This window comes from Euprymna scolopes, chromosome 4, assembly GCF_053919585.1.
Source record: "Euprymna scolopes isolate OS-2025 chromosome 4, ASM5391958v1, whole genome shotgun sequence".
Lineage (NCBI taxonomy): Eukaryota > Metazoa > Mollusca > Cephalopoda > Sepiida > Sepiolidae > Euprymna > Euprymna scolopes.
In genome coordinates this window covers 58048697-58070026 of record NC_136485.1, presented here as the reverse complement: position 1 = coordinate 58070026, position 21330 = coordinate 58048697, and the positions used below count along the sequence as shown (strand labels likewise).

The 21330-nt window shown below is 34.4% G+C and overlaps 1 protein-coding gene across 3 annotated transcripts in view; it reads left to right on the top strand.

Moving 5' to 3' along the window:
- LOC145267438 (uncharacterized) overlaps positions 1-21330 on the top strand; it is a 124488-nt gene that overhangs the window by 28819 nt on the left and 74339 nt on the right. For 2 of the 3 annotated variants that reach the window (XR_013864847.1, XM_080123303.1), the window contains exon 1: positions 69-240. The exons of the other annotated variant lie outside the window; for it this stretch is intronic. The gene's annotated coding sequence lies outside the window, so the exon portion shown is untranslated. Of the gene's footprint in view, positions 1-68; positions 241-21330 lie in introns of those variants that run through there. 3 annotated transcript variants of the gene reach the window in all.

The following is a 21330-nucleotide window of genomic DNA, read 5'->3' as shown; positions in this document are numbered from 1 at the left end:
AGTGGTGGTGTTGTGGTCAAACCCAAGATAGAGTGACACACCCTTTCTTCTTATTATACCCTCTCTTTCTCTCTCTCTCTCTCTCTCTCTCTCTCTCTCTCTCTCTCTCTCTCTCTCTCTCTCTCTCTCTCACTGGTGCCTTCGTTTACACAGACCACTGGTTATCCATGGAAGCATTAAACCTTTTTTATCTGGGATTTTACCTACCTTTCGGTTAACGGTTAACTTTCTTACTAGCAGGTAAGTAATTATTACTTAGTAAATTTGCTGTTTATCATCCAATAAGAAAAGAAAGATAGAAAGGAAGATAAACAAATGAAACAAATGAAAACGTTTTCTCCAATTTTAATTAAAAATAACTCGAATGGATAAAATTCAATGAAAATAAATTATTTATTTAGAATAAAGATATTTTGGTGATTTTCCAAAATGGACAAAAAAAAAAAAAAGAAGAAAATAAAAAGGGGGTGAAAAAATAAATATAAAACAAATAAATGTTATCAAAATAAAGCTAAGTTATTCTTCTATATACCTGGATAAGTTTTTTGTATTTTAACTTATTAAAAGTGTTTTCACTTAAAAAAATAAAAATAGTGTAAAGTCTGTCAAGTTAGAACAAAAAACAAAATGGTGGTCTCCTTAGAGCCATAGTCAAGCCTTGATAATCGCTCAAAAATCGAAAATCAAACAAAATACTAGTAGAGCATTACATTTTCGCACGATTAATGACATTTATTGAATATGTTTCTATTAGTATTTTGTTTACTTTTCGATTTTTGAGCAATTTTCGAGGCTCGAACGTGGCTCTAATAGAAACCGCTATTTTGTTTTCAATCCAATTCAATTGCTTTACACTGCCTTTATTTTTAAGTAAAAACACTTTAAAATGAGGTAAAACACAAAAACACTTATCAAGGTAGGTTATCTTGCCTTTTGGCCTTATTGCCTTATTGTTTGTGTATTGATTTTTGCATTCCTTTTTGTTTTGTTGGCTATTCGGAAAAATCGTCGATATTTTAATTTTTAAATTCATGAAATCTGGATGGAAAAATGTTTTTGTTTTCTCTTTAAACAGAATAATATATTTTTGAGACAAATTACCAAATCAAGTTACCAATGTCACTAGTGTACACAATATTAAAATACACTGGGTGAATAGAAAAATATTATTAGATGAATGAATTTACATGGACATTGTTGAGATCTATCTGTTGAAATATTCGATAAAATTTAATCTATACATTGCTATTCTGTGTGCTTGAAACACCTTCCCATTTCTCTGGCCAAGCAGTGTTGATATGTGATATAACATGTTAATTTCTAGCGTAGTACAAAATACACAACTTGAGCACTGTAAAGTAATGGTTACTGTCTATATATAGAGAGACATTGTAGATATTTACAAGCGCTTTTATAGTCAACTAGATGGTTAAAGGTTCGATTTTTAGCTTGGAAGTTATGTTAGTCTAGCCGTACTAAAAAGGCGTGATACAGCGAAACATTATTATATATATGATATATATATGATATATATAATGTATTATATATATGATATATATAATGTATTATGTATATGATATATATCTGATATATATAATGTATTATATGATATATATGTATAATGTATTATATATATGATATGTATATATATGATATATATAATGTATTATATATATGATATATATAATGTATTATATATATGATGTATATATAATGTATTATATATATGATATATATATGATATATATAATGTATTATATATATGATATATATATGACATATATAATGTATTCTATATATGATGTATATATATATATATGATATATATAATATATTATATGTATGATATATATGATATATATAATATATTATATATATGATATATATATGATATATATAATGTACTATATATATGATATATATATGATATATATAATGTATTATATATATGATATATATAATGTATTATATATATATTATATATATGATATATATAATGTATTATATATATGATATATATATGATATATATATAATGTATTATATATATGATATATATATGATATATATAATGTATTATATATATGATATATATATGAGATATATATATATATATGATACATATAATGTATTATATATATGATACATATAATGTATTATATATATGATATATATGATATATATATAATGTATTATATATATGATATATATATGATATATATGATATATATATAATGTATTATATATATGATATATATATGATATATATATGATGCATATAATGTATTATATATATGATATAACATCTTGCTGCCCAAATCCCTACATAGTACCCCAGTAGTTGTTTCCCCTGATAGTAACCCCCTACACCAAAATGGCAATGTGCCTTGTTTGGGGTGAAAATGTAATAAAAATAAATATGATACATATAATGTATTATATATATGATATATATATATGCTACATATAATGTATTATATATATGATATATATAATGTATCATATATATGATATATATATGATATATATATATGATATATATAAGGTATTATATATATATAATGTATTATATATATGATATATATGTATTATATATATGATATATATATATGATATATATAATGTATTATATATATGATATATATCTGATATATATAATGTATTATATATGATATATATATATATGATAAATATAATGTATTATATACATGATATATATATCTATAATATAAAGCTGTGTGTGTGTGTATCTGGTCACGAATAGGCTCCTATATGGTTGACTATTATAGAAAACTGATCACATATAATGATAGAAAATGTATCGAGACACAAGAATGGGTATGTTTGATCTGGCATAATGATGATTCATTAAAATTGTGGGGTCTGCGTACGTGCCTGGTCCACAAAGTATGGAAATAAAAAAATTAAAAAAAAAAAAAAAAAAACGTTTACAAGTGTTTTTGATATAGATGTACATAGTAATACTTTGATAAGTATGTTTTAACTTAAATAGGGATGGTATAATAAAATTGTGGGGTCTGCGTTCGTGCCTGGCCTCCATAGAATAGAAATAGGCGCAAACTTTAATAAAGACTTTTCATATCTATCTGCGTAAGTATACTTTGCTAATTACATTTCAGTTTGAAGAAATATGGTATAATAAAATTATGGGGTTTTCGTTCGCACCTGACCCCCAGAGAATGGAAATATGTCACAAAGTTTAACAAGGTTTTTTAATATAGATCCACAGAATATTATGATAAGTGTTTCAGTATGAACAGGTATGGTATAATAAATTATGGGGTTTATCTATTTTATGTTTACTTTCATCATATTTTGCTTTGGTTTCGATACCCCAAATTCGAAGCTATTTCTTTACAGCCCTTCCTTTTCATAACCTATCATACTTTCATAAATCAGAGTTCTTACTGATACAATTAAATAACTTTACAGAACTTATTCAATGAGGATTCTATAACTACATTGTATGGCAACAACATTCCCTTCTAGGGTTGATATGCATACTTATTTTCAATATGTGACACGAATAATATTGGTGCATGGCGACAAATTTGACTGGAGGCCTATTGGCAAATGTTTAGTTGTGAGAGATTTCAAAAGGAAATTAAGTCAATTATATTTCAAAATACATAGAATAACATTCTGATCGATACCTCCGTAAGAGAATGCGAACGCAAGTATGCAAATATTGAGCCGTGTGTGAAATGACGTCACGGTAAGGAAAAAGAAAGACTATAGAAAGGAGAGCAAGCATGTTAGAGAGGACGATCAGATTAGAGATGTGGGTGACGTCACAGACGTAATGAGAAATCACGCATGGCGAGAGAATAGGGAAATAAATGTTGTTGTTACACAAAAAAGTGAGTTCAAGATAGTCTTTGCATTGGTCTCCTTTGTAACATAGACTGCATACAACGTGTGGGTCCCTTTTTTTGTTTTATTTTACTTCAGTCGAAGTTCTCAGAGATCAAGGGGCCTACAGACTGGGGCTAACACTTGAACTCTATATGACATACATAGATATTCGGATGTTCCATTAAAGTTCTTTATCTCTCAAACACTGAGTAAGTAAAGAAATTGAGAACATAATTTTCCTCTCCCCAATTAACCATTTTCATACGTTGTAGTATATCTTTAATTTTGGTCTCTTGGTCTTACTGGATTCCAGGACAAGAATTTATCTAGTCTGGTGGAGTATCCAGCTTCGTGCTATTACCTGAGGTAACATCACTTTGAGAAAGTGCACCATTCCTCGGAAAAGCTAATGTGGGTTAACCATAGTGAGAAGATCTTATTTGGGTAGCGAATACTATGTGATTTTGAATATTTAGTCAGGGTTTACTTCTATGGAAAAAGTATCCTCATGCCAGGTTGTTCTGACAAACCACTGTACAGAGAGACCTTAGACACTCGAGGACAGTGTTTAGTAGGCATTCAAGTTCTCCCCAGTAGGCATTCAAGTTCTTCCCTGTAGGCATTCAAGTTCTCCCCAAGTGGATTCTGTGTGTAAACGTGTCGGCAATGTTACATCTGAAGATATTGGAAGTTATGAAAGTTTTTTTATTTTAGCAAGGACGAACCCAAACCAAGTTTAGAAACATAACTGAGTTTATGCATTTCGTTTTCTACGTGCGATTTTTTTTTTTTTACATGGAGGTCACCACTTATCAAGGCCTGGAAGCCACTCAGGGATAAGGGTTATTGCGTGTACAGTAATCAATGGGATAGTATTGTAGTAATTGTTAGTATTGGAGATTTGATAAAGTGTCTTACTTAAGGGGGCAGTTCATCAGGAATTTGTTTATGCTGGACTTGAAGACATCCAAGTTGTAGTCAGGTGGGAAACAGGCTGACGGAAGAGAGTTCCACAGTCGTGCACTTCTAAGAAAGAAGGTTTGTTCGTGGAATCTACGCTTTGATTTTGGTACAGATGAAGAGTGGGGAAAATTACTGACAGTGATTTCAGCTAGACGGGTGTTTATCGTGAAAGATTAGAGAGGGGGGACCAGAGATTGAAGCTCAGACGAGCACTTGCTATGGAAATAATGATAAAACAAAGACAGGTCTCTTCTGTGGGAGAGAGGTTGCAGGGAAGAGAAAAGGGCATTCCTCACTAAGCCACAAAGTCTATTTTGTACTCTGTCAAGGCAGGATAGGCTGTTTTAGCAGTTCCTGCCATATGTGGCAGCAGTACGCCATCCTTGGACGTACTTGGCTTTTATATAGATAGAGAATTGCATCAGTAGTGAGATATCTTCTGGAGCGGTAGAAGGATCCCACCATCCTCCCAACGACCTTGGCAACAAACCTGATGTACGTGTTCCATTTTAGATCAGGAATAAAGGTCAAACCCAGAAGCTTGTCAAAACATGGAGCCTCCCCAAGACGAGAGCCATCCATTTCAATTGATGTCAGACGGGGATCAAAGCGTTGATTATGTAAAAATAGGAGCTTGATTTTGGATGCATTAAAAGTAACCAGCCACCTCTTCCCCCACTGTACCACGCGCTCAAGATCAGAGGAGAGAGAATCAGAGAGAAATCTTATGTATGCGAGTTGTCTAATTGTCAAATGATAATCTTGTTCAACTATGACTTTCACTTGGTTGCTGTCGATCGTCTTTGGTCAACTAGAGCAAGGAGCATCTCTCAACAAAAAATGTTCTTTTCCAGATTCGAGTATACCATTTCTAGCACACTCGTTCTGTAAGAGCATGTCAACATATTCGGTACACCAAATTCAGGATTTGAAGAATAAGAATATAAAACGATTTTCAGGAGGTCGGAAAAATGACATGAAAAAAACTTTTTGGCTAATACATATTTTTATTGAACAAATTATTAATTATTAAACAACAAAAATAAAAAAGAGATTTATAATCATTTTTGTTTCATTTGATTTATTAGAGTTTTTGTTTGTTTTTTGCTGATAAGTGACTACTTATCAAGAGGGAAATCCACTCGAGGACGTGTTAATAAGATGGAATGGTAGCTAGTTCAAAGATAAAGGGCATTATGAGAGGATTAAGGCTGATTAATGGAAATTTCCTTACTTGTAGACATGGTATATTACAAGCATCTGCTGATATTGAGTTTGAAGATAACTATGTTTAAATCTGCAGGGAAGCAGTCCAGCGGCAATGTGTTCGAATTGATTGATCGGAAAGAAAATGAGTTATCTCCTAGCACTTTGGATTTAAAAGTAAAATCAATTTCTGGTAAAGACAAAATCTTTGTAGAAACATGTCAAATTAAATTAGTTTTTGAACGTTGTATTTTCTTATAAAACACTTTTCTGTTTTGGAACTTTTTAGATGAGCATTGACAATGTTATGATTTTGATTATTGGGACTATAGATATATATATAGTCCCAATATACGGTAAAATGACTATATATATATATATATATACTATATATATATATATATATATATATATATATATATATATATAGTCCCAATATACGGTAAAATGACTATATATATATATATATATATATATATATATATATATATATATATATATATATATATATATATATAGTCCCAATATACGGTAAAATGACTATATATATATATATATATATATATATATATATAGTCCCAATATATGGTAAAATGACTTTATCCGTAGCCAGTTTAGCTAGACATAAGCGATCACATGGAAATCAGTCTTTCTTTGACAGGGAAAACACTGAAAATCGAGTGGAGGCCTGAAGCGTCATATGACTGTCCACAGTAGAGCAGTACCGGTTGGCGTCCCTCAATCTCAGCTAAAGTGTGACCTCTGCAATAGACTGTGGAAGAGCAGTGCTGGTCTGAAGAGCCACCTTCGTTCCTACAGATGATAAAAATTGATGCATCTTGATCACATCTCCACATGTATATATGTATGTGTGTATAAATGTCTATATAAGAAAATAAATTAAAAAAAAAACAAATTATAAAACGCATTAAATGAAATAACAAAAACAAAAGAATATTTGGATAAATAATCAAGAATAAAACAAAGGAAAGATGGTCTTCTCCTGTCAAGAAGTGACTATCATTCTATGGCCCCAATAAATCATCAAGCTAGTTTCAAGTAGTCTGACGACTTCACCCAGATGTGAAACATTAATGAGTTTTGCATAGCTTACTTTCCATAAGTATATTTTCATACTATGTATATATTTGACTTGCTTTAAATTTTTACTGCAGTTTCACAGGACATGATGGCTATTATGTTTATTTTTGTGGTTATCCCTCTAGGCAAGGCATAAAGCTACTTGACCGAAGGAGAAAAATACTATTTCAAGGTCAAAAACTAGATAAGTGTTAGATGTATTGATTCTGACCATAAAGTAGCAATTCTCCCCCCTTTGTAAGAAACATCGCTAATAGAATAAAAGATTACAAACGTGTGTATAATATATTACAAATATTAGAATAAAAGATATAATATATTACAAATATTAGAATAAAAGATATAATATATTACAAATGTTAGAATAAAAGATTACAAACGTGTGTATAATATATATATATATATATATATATATATATATATATACAGTCCTGGTCAAAATCATAAGACCACTTAAGAAAGTAAGCGTTTAGCATATTATCGAATTTTTAATCAAACAAATCGTTGAAACCATTGCCAAAAGGGAAAATATGATGGAAAAAAAATTAAATCTGCTTCATTCGAAACCTTAACCCTGATCTAATAATTATTTTTTAAAAAACAAACATTTTCACCTGGTCAAAATGATAAGACCACTGATAATTTATCTAACAAAAAGCAATTATAAATTACTAAAAAGGGTCTCAGTATTTAGTATAGCTTCCATTATTACGAATTACTTCAAAAATTCACTTTGGCATGCTTGCGACTAAGTTTTTTATCAGTTGCGAAGGAATTTTATCCCATGTATTGAAAACTGAATCAGAAAGTTCCTTTATCGAATCATACTGGTTTCTAACCTTGAACACTTCTTTTGCCATCCATCCCCAAAGATTTTCAATGGGATTGAGGTCCGGAGAATATGCTGGATGATCTAACAATTCTATATTATTTGAAGAAAAGTATTCTCGTGCTTGTCGAGAAGTGTGTATCGCAGCGTTGTCTTGCTGGAAAATCCTATTTCTTCCACACAGACATGGACCTTCAGTAGAATCTTTCCTAGACATGGTCCCAAATAGTAGCCCCTTACGTTCAAGTAGCGATATGCTTTGTAAGGGGTGAACATGAGTAAAAAAAACAAAAACAAAAAACAAAAAAAAAAATAATAGACCGATTGGACGAAGTCTCTTATGCAAATATATGAATCAAAAATAATTTCAAATCAAATGCAATAAAGGATATAAAGGATTGACAATTTTCTGAAATTTGCTCTTTGAAATGTTCCATAAATCTTTGGCAAATTATTTTTTGTACCAAAGACTAATTTTATCAACATCCATTTATATGCATTAACAAGTCACCACTTATCCAGACCCCAAGACTATTTGAGGATAAATGTTAATGAGTTTGTCAGATGGATGGTGAAACAACAGTACGATGATTGCTAACGATGGTTTAAATTGGGCAGAATTTGATTACTTAAGAGGACGGCTCAACAAAAACTTGTTTACATTGGACTTCAAGATGACCATGTTGTTGTCAACAGGGAAGCAGTTCCCTGTATTACGTTCCATAGAATGGTATTTCTTTGTTTATGGAAATTCCGTTTAGTTTTAGGTACACAGAGGAAGAAAGAAAAAATTATTTACAGTGGTTATAGATAGACGAGTTTTTGTTGTGAATGTTTTACAAAAGAAAACCCAGTCGAGCACCTTCCATCGAAATAAATATAGATTAGGGAAAGACTAGCAGCCTTTCTTCTGTAAGAAAGAGGCTGTAGAGAAGAGAAGAGGACATCCTCCACTAGATTTCGAAGCCGTTTCTTCTTCTTCTTCTTCTTCTTCTTCTTCTTCTTCTTCTTCTTCTTCTTCTTAATGTCATCAATTATCTTCATCATCATTTGTGCTGCAGCAAAGGGAATTTGATGATTAGAGGAAATGCAATTAAGTCTTTTAATGTATTTGAAAAATAATTACATCTCATTCAATTTGTTCTAAAAATATCTTTAGCATAAGTACTCACACACACACACACACACACACACACACACACACACACACACTGAAATACTCATTTTTGGTAAAAGATTTTATGCTTCAACTAAGAAGTTGAAGAATATCTTCAAATATTCATAGATCCAATTTTGTAGGCATCTTCTTCATATATCAGTTCTGTTTTTGCAGACATCAATGATCATGGCTCACCACTCACCAGTCCCCTCTGGACCGTTTCACCATGATGTTCTTTGCAGTATATATAGTCCCTAAAGTAGGTTGCAATTACTTGCTATAGGGACAGTGTTCATACGGAGCAGGTGTTTTAACCATTGCATCTCAATTAGTATCATTTACCTAACACAACAAAAAGTTGACCAATTCCAGAAAAAACTATCAGGCTGCTAAACAGTTCATCAATCACCTGCTTACAGTAACTTCATGTATGCTAATCGGTGGGAGGTGGGGGGGCTAAGTGGGTGCTTGACCTTGTCCAAAGCTCTCCAACTGACTAGCAGAGGGAAAGAAGCTCCTGTTAATTAAAGTGCTTCTATCTCGTCACTCTATTTGTAGTCATATGTTTTTTAATTAATAATCTGAAAATGCTAGTTTTCCCTTGTAAGATATTCACAGCAAGAACTCGTTTAGCTATGACAATAGAAAAAAGACTTTACTTTCTTCCTCCATGTGCCTAGCATTAGCCGGAATTTCCATGGATAAGACACTTTTTGTAAGGAACATCCCACCACAAAACTATCATTATTTCCATGGATGGTACTCGATTGAGCTCCCGTCGTTGGTTTCTCCTTGTAACAAATTTACAACAATAACTGATTTTCTCACCACAACAAAATAAAACTTCCATTTTTTCTCCATGTGTCTAGTGTCAAGTGGACAAAGCTTCCTTGAGATGGTTTTCCCTCTGTGAAACACATTCCTGCAGGACTGCTTCCCTGGAGTGTGCAACATAGTCGTCTTTAAATCCAATGTCAAAAAATACTTGGCATAAACCGCCCCACAAGTAATCAAACTTAGTTCATACCATTGATTGTTCCTCATCTCTCGGCTGACAATCATTCCATCTTTTTTTTTTTTTTTTTTAATTACATTTTCACCCCAAACAAGGCACATTGCCACTTTGTTGTAGGGGGCTACTATCAGGGACAGGCATCAGGGGTACTGTGTAGGGAGTTGGGCAGCAAGGTTCATGTTACACTTGAACTTCTGCATGTCAGTACAGTTGGGGAAGCAGGGACCCGGAAGGGAATTCCAAAGTCTAGCTGTTCTGGGGAAGAAACTACTGGAGTAGAAGGCTTTCTTACACCTAGGGATCTCTACTGTGAAGGGGTGGGATTTAGCTGCTTGTCGGGTTTGTTGGGGATATTTACATCGAGGGGGCAAAAGTGCTTGCAGTTCGTCAGAGCATTCACCGTTAAAGTACTTGTAGAACAGGCAGAGGGATGCAACGTTTCGTCGATGGGACAGAGGCTGAAGCTTACATGACAGTTCAGAACCTATCAGATTGGCGACTCTCTTTTGAACCTTATCTAGGATTAGTGGCAGATGCACCAGCCCAAATATGACAACAATACTCCATACATGGGCGAATGGTGGCCTTATAGAGGTATAGGATACTTTTGGGCATTAGTATCTTTCTAGCACGTTAGAGAGAACCCATCTTCTTCGCAGCGGTCCTGGCGATACTCTCAATGTAATTGTTCCAACTCATCTGTGGTAGTTTATGTCTCTACCAGGGTTGGATCAAATACTGACTTTTAACAATTGAAATACAAATACAAATACTTTCGTTTAGGTTACCAGAAATACAAATACTTTTATTCCTAAGTCTAAAAATACAAATACAAATACTTTTATTCCTCAATCTCAAAATACAAATAAAAATACAATAACTGATTTAAAAAAAAACAAATATAAGTATTTTTTTTTTTTCAAAGTAATAAAGAAATCTGAAAATATGCAAAAAAAAAAAAAAGAAAAAGAAAAGAAATATTTCCTTCCTAATTTGACATCTACATTACATTCTATATCATGTCCGCATTGCATTTTATTATCATTAGAGCTCTGAAAGTTTCCGGGCCAAGTTTGGCTCGCTCTGGGGTATAAAAATTACCAGCTTTGTCTGAAAACTCTTTCAGATGGTGCCGATGTTGCACAGCACCCTAGAATATTTCTGGCGAAAGGCTTCAAAATGTTGAAGCTCTTGTTTTCCCGCCAGTACCTCAGTGGGTTGACGTCAAAAGCCAGAACACCTTCTAAGTAGGAATCGAGTTCTGCCTTTACCGCTGTAGTGTCGCTTGTGGATGGACTTACATTTAGCTTCCCAGCTGGTGGCATGTAGGCAAAAAGACGTTTTGCACTCATGTCAGCCTCGTCTTGATTTGTGTTCACGGTCATGAAAGACTTCCTCTCTTGAACTGTGTTCTTCAAAGACAACTGAGTTGACTGCGAAATAATTAGGTCCACAATCTTCGAAATATTTTTCATTTTCATTTCCTCACATGACCGCCATGACAGCTTAAACCTGGGGTCCATGACAGCTGCAGCAATGACATCAGTCCTATCAAGAAACGGGTGCAATCTCTTTTTGATAGAAGACTGTAGTGCATTAGCCAAGTTTAAGCAGTAGGTTGGTTTACTTTCCATGAATAGTTTGAGGCTGTGTTCAAGGCCAAATACAACTGGTGCAACACAAGAGTGTCACCATGTTTTCTCCTTCCACTTACGATATCGCCTCTTGGAATGGGTCCAAAATTTGCACCACTTCTTTTTCCACTACTTTCAATTCTTGTACGTTCTTGCACAATCCTAGGAGACAAATAGCTGAGTTGACGCCATTAACATCTTTGAGGACTGACTTAAGTATAGTCAGTTGAGAGCCTAGTACACGTACGCAACATGTATGTGAACTTTCATAGTTCGTCTGTGTGACGTACATCCTTCTCTCTCTCTCTTTCTCTCTCTCTCAAATATAAATACAAATACAAAATACTATTTTCCTGGATGCCATAATACAAATACAAATACAAATTACATTTTCTTGTGATGTTAAAATACAAATACAATTACATTAAAATTGTATTTAAATACAATTGAAATACAAATACAATTGTATTTGATCCAACCCTAGTCTCTACGCCCTCTTCGCCAATGTTGTGGTGTTATAGGTCAGTAATAATTAAGACAAACACATAATTAACAAAAAGTGTATAAACAAAAGTATGTTACAAAAGTATGAAGATGTGACACGATGTTAGAAGGTGGGGAGAGACAAGCCAGTTCCCTTAAAGATTTGTCACAATAATGTACCTATTTACTATGCCTCCCCACGGGACAGAGTTAGACACCAGGGCCGTTTTTTAACGTGGAGAAAAGGTACAAAAATAAAAATTGTCTCAGTCGTGAAGGATTTCTCCTCCACCGAAAGAGAACAAGAAATAGAAGTGCAGCATCTGAAGAACAGATGGTATTTATTTGCTCCCCCACCGAGCAAATTAGGCACAAGGCCGATTTTTAAAGTGAGGAGTGAAGGGGAAATGGGGACCAACTCCCCGGGGAGTAGGGGAGCTGGATAGTGACAATTGGTATGAAGGGTTGCCCCTTCATTGACCAAGGTCTTATATGTGGGGTCGCCCCCACATATGGTCTTTGCTTGCAGTATCTGCCGGAACAGATGCTACACTTTGATCTTGTCCCGAAGGCCAAGTTTTATTGTCACAATAATGTAATATCTTCCTGCAATCTCATCTGCTACCTAAACGAACGAAAAGTTCAATGGAATGGTGAACAAGATTACGACTGAATTTGACCTGATGTCGTGTGGATTAGCTTTATCACCATAAGGTTAACACATCTCAAGCATGTTGAGAAACTTACATGTGTAATACTAAATGGATTTTAATTCCAAAATGATTCCTCGTTTATTATTATTTAACAAAAATGATAACAGTAAATGGTAGTTTGCTTGAAGCATTGCTGGTAAATAAATATGTGAAAGTTTATAAAAGCCGAGAGCAATGTGTAAAGACCGGAAAAGCGAAAGGAAAGAAAGGAAAAATAAACAAACAAATAGCCGGGTATGTTCGAGTAGCAAAAACGGCTAACTATTTATTCATTTCTCACTCCTCTCACTGTATAAACATCAACAATATATAAAAAATATATAGCGAGAGGATAGTGAGAAATTAATAAATAATTCGACACTTCTCTACAGTTTTCGCTACTCAAACAAACCCGTCTATTTATTTGTTTATTTTTCTTTTCTTTTCTTTCACTTTTCCGGTCTTTCCGCATTGCTTTCAGCTTTTATAAACTTTTACATAAAACTGATAACATAAAACCATTTTTAATGTCTACTAGCAGTTCAACCCAGCTTTGCTCGGGCCCTATGTACTGTTCATAACTTTATGTGCATATATATATATATTAAAAAGTTTGACTCATGTCCAGGTAACCTACAACTAAAGTGTTTAGACAGAAAATTGGCGGAGGAGTTCGGTAGAATCTACAAAGGTCAATTCTTTCAACTTTGACCTCTTGGAAGCCAAATTTTCAGCCAAAATCCGATTAGAAAGCTTGCCCTATGTCTGAATACACTTTATGTAAAATTTCCAATGTTTAGACCAAAAATTGGCTGAGAGGTCCAATTTTTTAAAACTTTGACAAAGTTTAAAAAAATTGGACCTTATCCAGTAAGTACTATTCTTTTCCTTTTGGCTAGGAGCAAAGTTACTGATACTACACTACATCTTTTCTGTCTTCAGTCATTGAAGGCGAAATCTTTGGAAATTTATATCTTTGTTGCGAATCAAAGTGTCCCTTTTGGGGTAACTGGATTTTCCCCCACATTAAAAACTGAGCTTGTGTCTAACTTTGCCGTCGTGTGAAGATAAATAAATAAGAAAAAATACCCAGGAGTTGAAATGCTGGATACAAATTTTCAGAGTCAAACAAAAAGAAATATACCACCTCATGTACATGGATGGTCTTAAACTATTTGCTATTAAAAAACCCAAAAAAACTAGAAGCACCAATAAACACAATTAGAAACTTTGAGAAAATGTGCAGAACTTGAGATAAGTTGTTGAGTAGCGGCATAGCTATGATAACAAGAATCTTGAGAGAAAATGTCTTACTGTTTTCTTATAGTTACCAGGTATCATCCTTCAGCTGTCAGTTCCAGTCTTTTTTCATTTGCTTTCTCCATATGCTTGATTCTTCTTCTTCTTCTTCTTCTTCTTCTTATTATTATTATTATTATTCTTATTTGCTGGGAGTTTTCATACAGGCCATCATTAAAGATTTCTCTCTGTCAACAACCTGTGATGTTCCCTGGAGTATAGGTGACAACATGTCTGTCCAAATTTCCAGTACTCTCCAACTCTTTCAACAACCTTTGCAAATGAATTTGCGCTATCGCAATAATCGTTTACCATTGATTTCTTGCTGACAACGTCCATTGGCCTTTAGTAGCAATAAGCCTCCACAAGGTCCCAGTTCTCTTTACACTCATCCAGTGGAGGTCTTTCTATCCTTGTTGGCCCTTCACGACTATTTAGTGTGGTGCCAGTTAATTCCGGCACTAAAATATTATTTTTTATTCTTATTTATTTATTTTATATTTTAAGGGTGTGAGTTAACTTAAAATTATACAGTTTCAGTTTTCTTGATTCCATATGGTGTCGCTTTATCTTTTTCATTTTACATCTGTAGCGGTTTCTATATGTTTGGTTAGTGTTTGTATCTCATGTGTTTGTTTCTGCATTCAAGGATTTTCCTTAATATTTCAACTGTTTATATTATTGTTATTCACTGTATATTTTCAATCATCACCCTGATTCCGATCTGTCCCATTCTTTTTTCAAAGTTTTTTGGGATTGTTCCTAGTGCTCCTACTATTAGTGGTATTATCTTGACTTTCTTCATCTTCCATACTCCTTTCAGCTCTCTGGCCAGTTCCGTATATTTGTTGTGCTTCTCCATCTCCTTGGTATTCACCCTGTGATCTGCTGGAACAGCGAAATCTATGCTCTGGCAGGACTTAATTATTATCATTATTATTATTATTATTATTATTATTATTACTAACGGGGGATAGGGGCGCCTGGCTTTGCCTAGGCATAAAATACGCTTAAATATGATATTTTAATTCGTCCAGATTTTGTATATATTATTATAGAGTCATGATTTCAAAAGTAAAACTAAAAAGTATTTAGGTGCCATCAGCTAAAATCGAAACTGTAACATTAAAAGCTGGTGACGTTACCACTGTACCAACGTGATACGCATATGACTTGATCAAATATTAAAGATTAAATAAATAAACCAAGATGAATGTACAAAATGTTTAATGATTTTTTTCAATTTTGGCACATTTTTGACATCTTAAAAACTATTTTAATCGGCTAAAGACCCATAAAAGAAAGGCCCATAAAAAAATCCAATCATTTAAGGCTCCTAGCGCTGGTCTGCGACTTTTAGTTTCGGAGGAGATAGAGTTTGAAAATATGGAGACAGACATATAACCATTTATATATTAGATTTATATTTATTTTTTTATTATTTGTAGTCACTAGGAGTTCTCACACAGGTCACCATCAGAGTGGTGTTCCTTAGTGTCTGGGTGACAACAAGTATCCTCAGATATATATTATTCCTTATTGGAATTTTTTTTTATTTTTGAGATGAGCATTGTATGTTAATTTTATTTTATTTCGGACTATTAGTCTCATCCTATCTTTTTATTGGTGCACAACGGGGCCCGTGGCGCAGTTGATAGAGATGTTGAATCTCTACGGTTCCAGATGAGCATTGTCTGAAGATAGCGGTTTCAATCCCACCCAAAGCGTGCCAGAGGTAATTGGTCAAAAATGTGGTGAGACGACAACAACTACGGATGGCAGTGATGGCTGAGAATGCAGTTAGGAGATTCGAAGTTCCTATCCGTCGCGGTTACCACCTGACGAAGGCCAGAGGAAGTTGGCCGAAACGTTGTGCACCAATAAAAAGATAGGATGAGACTAATAGTCCGAAATAAAATAAAATTAAGTATCCTCAGATTTCCATTATTCTTCACCACTTTTGATAACATCTGCAAATAAGTTTGTGTCATCGTACCAGCCGCTTACCATTGATTTCTTACTGCCAATGATTATTTACTTCCTTCTTGTTGACTATTCTTCTTCTTCTTCTTTACTCACTAGGAGATTTCACATGGCTCATCACGATTACTTATAAACAAAATAAGTACAGGGTAAGACGATAAATTTGTCGCTCTAAAGAAAACAACATTATGGCTTTATTTTAAAACTTTTAATGAAAAATCAATTCAGGTAACTAGATAATGTAATAGAGCTGACATCTATTTAATGTAGCTGCCTTCAGCCTCAATCACTGCCTCGATACGGGTCTAGAACTGGGAGCATGCTTTTCCACAAGTGGATGGCGGCGATCCGGCTGTCTTTGGTGTTGTGGGAGGTCATGTTAGTGATGTTCTCAACGTCTGGCAAAACGAAGTAGTCCAGCGGGTTCAGGTCGGGGGAGGAGGGAGAGGGAGGGGTACAACGTTGTAACACTCCTTCTGAAGCCAAGCCTGAGACTTGTGGGCCAACGGCTACCTAATTGCACCAGGGGACCACCACATTCTTTAGCACATTCAGGTACACTTTGGTGTTGACTTTCAAGCCGACTGCGAAGATGTAAGGTAGCATTATGTGGCCCTCACTTGAAACCACACCAAAGACCATAACCATGGCCGGAAACTTTGTCTTCATCATCCTGGACACGTCCCTATTATTTGTGGCAATCCAGCGATGCATTTTGAGGATGCTGGCAATGGTCCTGTTGTCATAACTTGGATCGATAGAGAGCATGAGTTGTACAGCGGTGCATCTCTGATCTCGCTCGTTGAACATTGTGACACTTTCAGACATGATAGAAGGCTCCTATCGCTTTTGGGATTTGTACACAACTGATCAACTAGTAGATAGTCTGCAACCAAAAAAAGAAAAAAAAAGAAAACCAGTTTTCATCAAACAGAAATGGAATTATGTCGTCTTTTCTATGGCGACAATTTTATAGTTCCACCCTGTAGCAAGAAGTGCTCCATGGTGTATGGAAGAGGGGATCATATTATGGGATGTTTGGCAGTTTCAGTTCCACTGGATTCGTGTAATGTCTTTTGTGTATATTTTTTCCATTTCTATTCAATTCAATTTATTGTGTAAAAACATAAAACAATCATGCTTCAATTGCCATGTAGAGAAAAAGGATGGTAAAACTTTACACAGAAGAGGATACTGCAGTCCAACACGTGGCCAAACACGTGACCTTAAATCGTTGTGTTGTTGGTGCATTTATGGTCTCACTTGGAAGGCTATTCTGATTGAGAGAGCGACCTTTCTTTGGTTTAATCAGAATCCGTGATGGAACAGTTTATTGTAATGCCCGCATAGAGATATTTTTAGCGCAAGAGTGAATAAGTCCTAATTTATATCATAACGTCTATTCTATTTCAATTTCTCTGTGTTTCATCAGCATTACCTGGTTATGTGAATTTTCCTTATTTTCATCAGTGATGCATATTCCTTTCAATTCTCTGGCAAGTTCCATATATTTGATTAGTTTTTGTGCTTCCTTGATCTTCACCCTGTGAACTGCTGGAACGGTGAAATCTACAATTTTGCAAACTTTTCTTTTGATTGTGGATTATTATCATGTGTGGTCTCTTTGCTTGAATGAGTTTATCCGTTTGTATTTCCATGTTCCAGAGGATTTTATGATTTTTGTTCTCCATTACTGGGTTCAGTTTCTTTCTGTGCCAGTTATCTGCATGTTCGAAGGGCAAACGTTTGCATAGTTCCCAGTAGATTTCCTTTCTCACACAGTCATCTCTGCTTTTGTATTCCTTATTTACTTATTAATTCATTATTATTTAGGCCTGGCTCTCACTGCACATGATTAGTGAACCTATTTTGTTTTTTTGTTTTTTTTGTACAATTCAGTATTTTATTAGTGGTGGCACTCTTTTACAAAAGACCCGGATTTGCTCCATATTTGTTGCGTTAACCAATAGTATTCAGAAGATTTTTTTAATCAATAAAAATTAATTTAGATAAAGCAGAAAGTTCTGTATATCTCCACTGTTATATAAAACTAGACTACCCGTGACCCGTTGAGTCAGTATGTTATATTTGCTATGGAATTCATGTATGAGTGTGACACTGGTGACGTAAAGAAAATAGTTTTTTTTTTGACATAACAGAAACATTTCTATGAAAGTATATTAAAGTAAAAAAAAAAAAACATACATAGATTTCTATGAGTCGTTCTGTTTATTATAATTGATCATTTTTGAAAAAAAAAATTTACAGTTACTGAATTATAAGTGGTTGGCCATACTTATAGGTAAATGTGCACTGAACAGATATCGTAATACTTATTCAAATTTTGATATATCTGCCTTTTTTTTTACATCGTCCATTTCAGTATTACGTTTAAGTTATTTTAAACCCCACTCTTCCCATGTTAAATAATAATTTCGAAATAATAACATTAATATTTCAGCGTCCCAATTGTTCTTTTGTTTATTTTAAACCCCACTCTTTCCATGTTAAATAATAATTTCAAAATAATAACATTAATATTTCAGTGGGCAGGTTATGCGCGCATGCGCAACCGGATGTCGTAAACCAGAAAATGGGTTACATACATCGTTACAAGATCATTTAAGTTTTATAATTATACAGATTAACTCTGTGTGGGGGGGGGGGGGTCGTGCGAGTTCGTTCTTTATAGACTCAAAAACAGTTGGGCTGATTTTTATGAAATTTCACATATAGGTACTTTATGTGTGTGGCAGTATTCTTAGGTTTTGTTTTGAAATGTCTTTGATAAGTATCGATAATCGATGATCATACTTAAATCATTCGTTGACATCTATGCTGATGACACGACCATCTATGGCAACACATCCAAGCCTGTAAATGAAAAAGCTCTCTATGATTCTCTCTCCTCTGATCTCGAACTAGTGGTTCAGTCGGGGAAGACGTGGCTGGTTACTTTTGATGCATCTAAAACCAAACTCCTATCTTTACATCATCAACGCTCTGATCCCCATCTGGCATCAATTGAAATGGATGGCTCTCGTCTAGGAGAAGCCCCATGTTTTGACAAGCTTCTGGGCTTGACCTTCACTCCTGATCTGAAATGGAATACATAGATCAAGTCTGTTGCCAAGGTCACTGGAAAGATGGTAGGATCCTTCTACCGCCCCAGGAGATATCTCACTACTGATGCAATTCTCTATCTATATAAAAGCCAAGTACGTCCAAGGATGGAATACTGCTGCCATATCTGGGCAGGAGCTGCTAAAAATAGCCTATCCTGCCTTGACAGAGTACAAAATAGACTTCGTGGCTTAGTTGGGGATACCCTTTTCTCTTCCCTGCAACCTCTCTCCCACAGAAGAGACGTTGCAAGCCTATCTTTGTTTTATCGTTATTTCCATGGCAGGTGCTCGTCTGAACTCCAATCTCTGGTCCCCCCCTCGCCTATCTTTTATGAAAAACACCCGTCCAGCTGAATCCACTGTCAAAAACTTTACCCACTCTTTATCTATGCCTAAATCAAAACGTAGATTCCATGAACAAAGCTTCTTTCTTAGAACTGCACGCCTGTGGAACTCTGTTCCGTCTGCCTGCTTCCCACCTGACTACAACCTGGATGTCTTCAAGTCCAACGTAAAAAATTCCTGATGAACCGCCCCCTTAAGTAGACACTTTATCAATTCTTCACACTAACGTACTGTACTTACAATAACTCTTATCCCTGAGTGGCTTCCGGGCCTTGATAAGTGGTGACCACCTTGTAAAAAAAAAAAAAAAAAATAGAAATAATCCGATGAAAGAAAGAATAGACGATTTTGACCAAAGTTAACACCTTACACAGCCTAACATCACAAGTGCATTTGAGAAGTTTTATTACCACACAAACTGAAAGGTCCAGCATATAAAATCAACAACAGGGTGGGGAGGACACGTTGGGATGGCGAGGGCACGTTCACAATGAATGTTTCTGTTTAAAGCACAATAACATTTTAAAGTTAAATTCAAGCCATTATCATCGCACAAGCAGAAACGCCAAGCGTATAAAATCAACAGTAGGTTCTTTGATATGACAAGGGCGCGTTCGAAACATGATACTTGACTTTTGCATTTTAAACTTTAAATCAAACTGTTATATATAAAAATCATTTTATAAATACAGTACAATGTAGACTACAACGTATCGAGGACTAAGTCACGGTGGTGAGGCATGTAAAGCCCCCCCTCCCCCCGGTACATCTCGATGGGTCCCCACCTAGAGCAGGCAATTAATTTGATTAAAAAATTTAACCGATTTCGATGACAATAAAATATGGAAGTGTGATACATTCGTTGATCATCATTCAATCCCGAGCAACATCGGGTCTCCCTGCTAGTGTATAATAAAATAACCAACTGATAATTCAAAATCATGTTTTCCAAATAACTATACGCAACCACCTGTCACCTTTATCTAAATTCTTCTGTAACCACCCCCAAACATTCTGGTGATTTCATATCTTAACGAATCCACTTTAAAACAAAACTCAGCAACTTAATTCGATCATTGAAATATTGTTTGATCAACCCCTGGAAATGTTTTGTTTGCTTAAAGCCATTTAATTCCATTCTAGTATCTGTACAAGTCTTTCCTTTGTCAAAACATTTAATTTCTTTGTTGTGTTTGATTTACTGGACAACAAACACTTTCGTTTCTTTTAGTAGAGGAGATTTTTAAGCACAAATACAATAAAACCCATTGTGTCTCTGTTTCAATATCTATATGTATAAATATGTGCATAATACTCAGCAATGTAATTTATTATATAAACATCGAGATCAATGATTATGAAATATCATATAAAACTGGCAGGGCTACCCGGCGTTACCCGGAGTCCTAATTTCTGCATTGCCCATAGATTTCATAGAAAATAAAAATAAAACCAAATAATCTGCTTAACATAGTATTTTAAAATGAAAAGTTCATTTTGGGACAAAATCAGGCTACAAAATAAATATGTTCTGCGTTAGGATCAAACTACGGACTCTATCTCTATGAATGGTGCACTAAACAATTAAGTCATAAAGTACGATATGGTGACGCCGTTAATT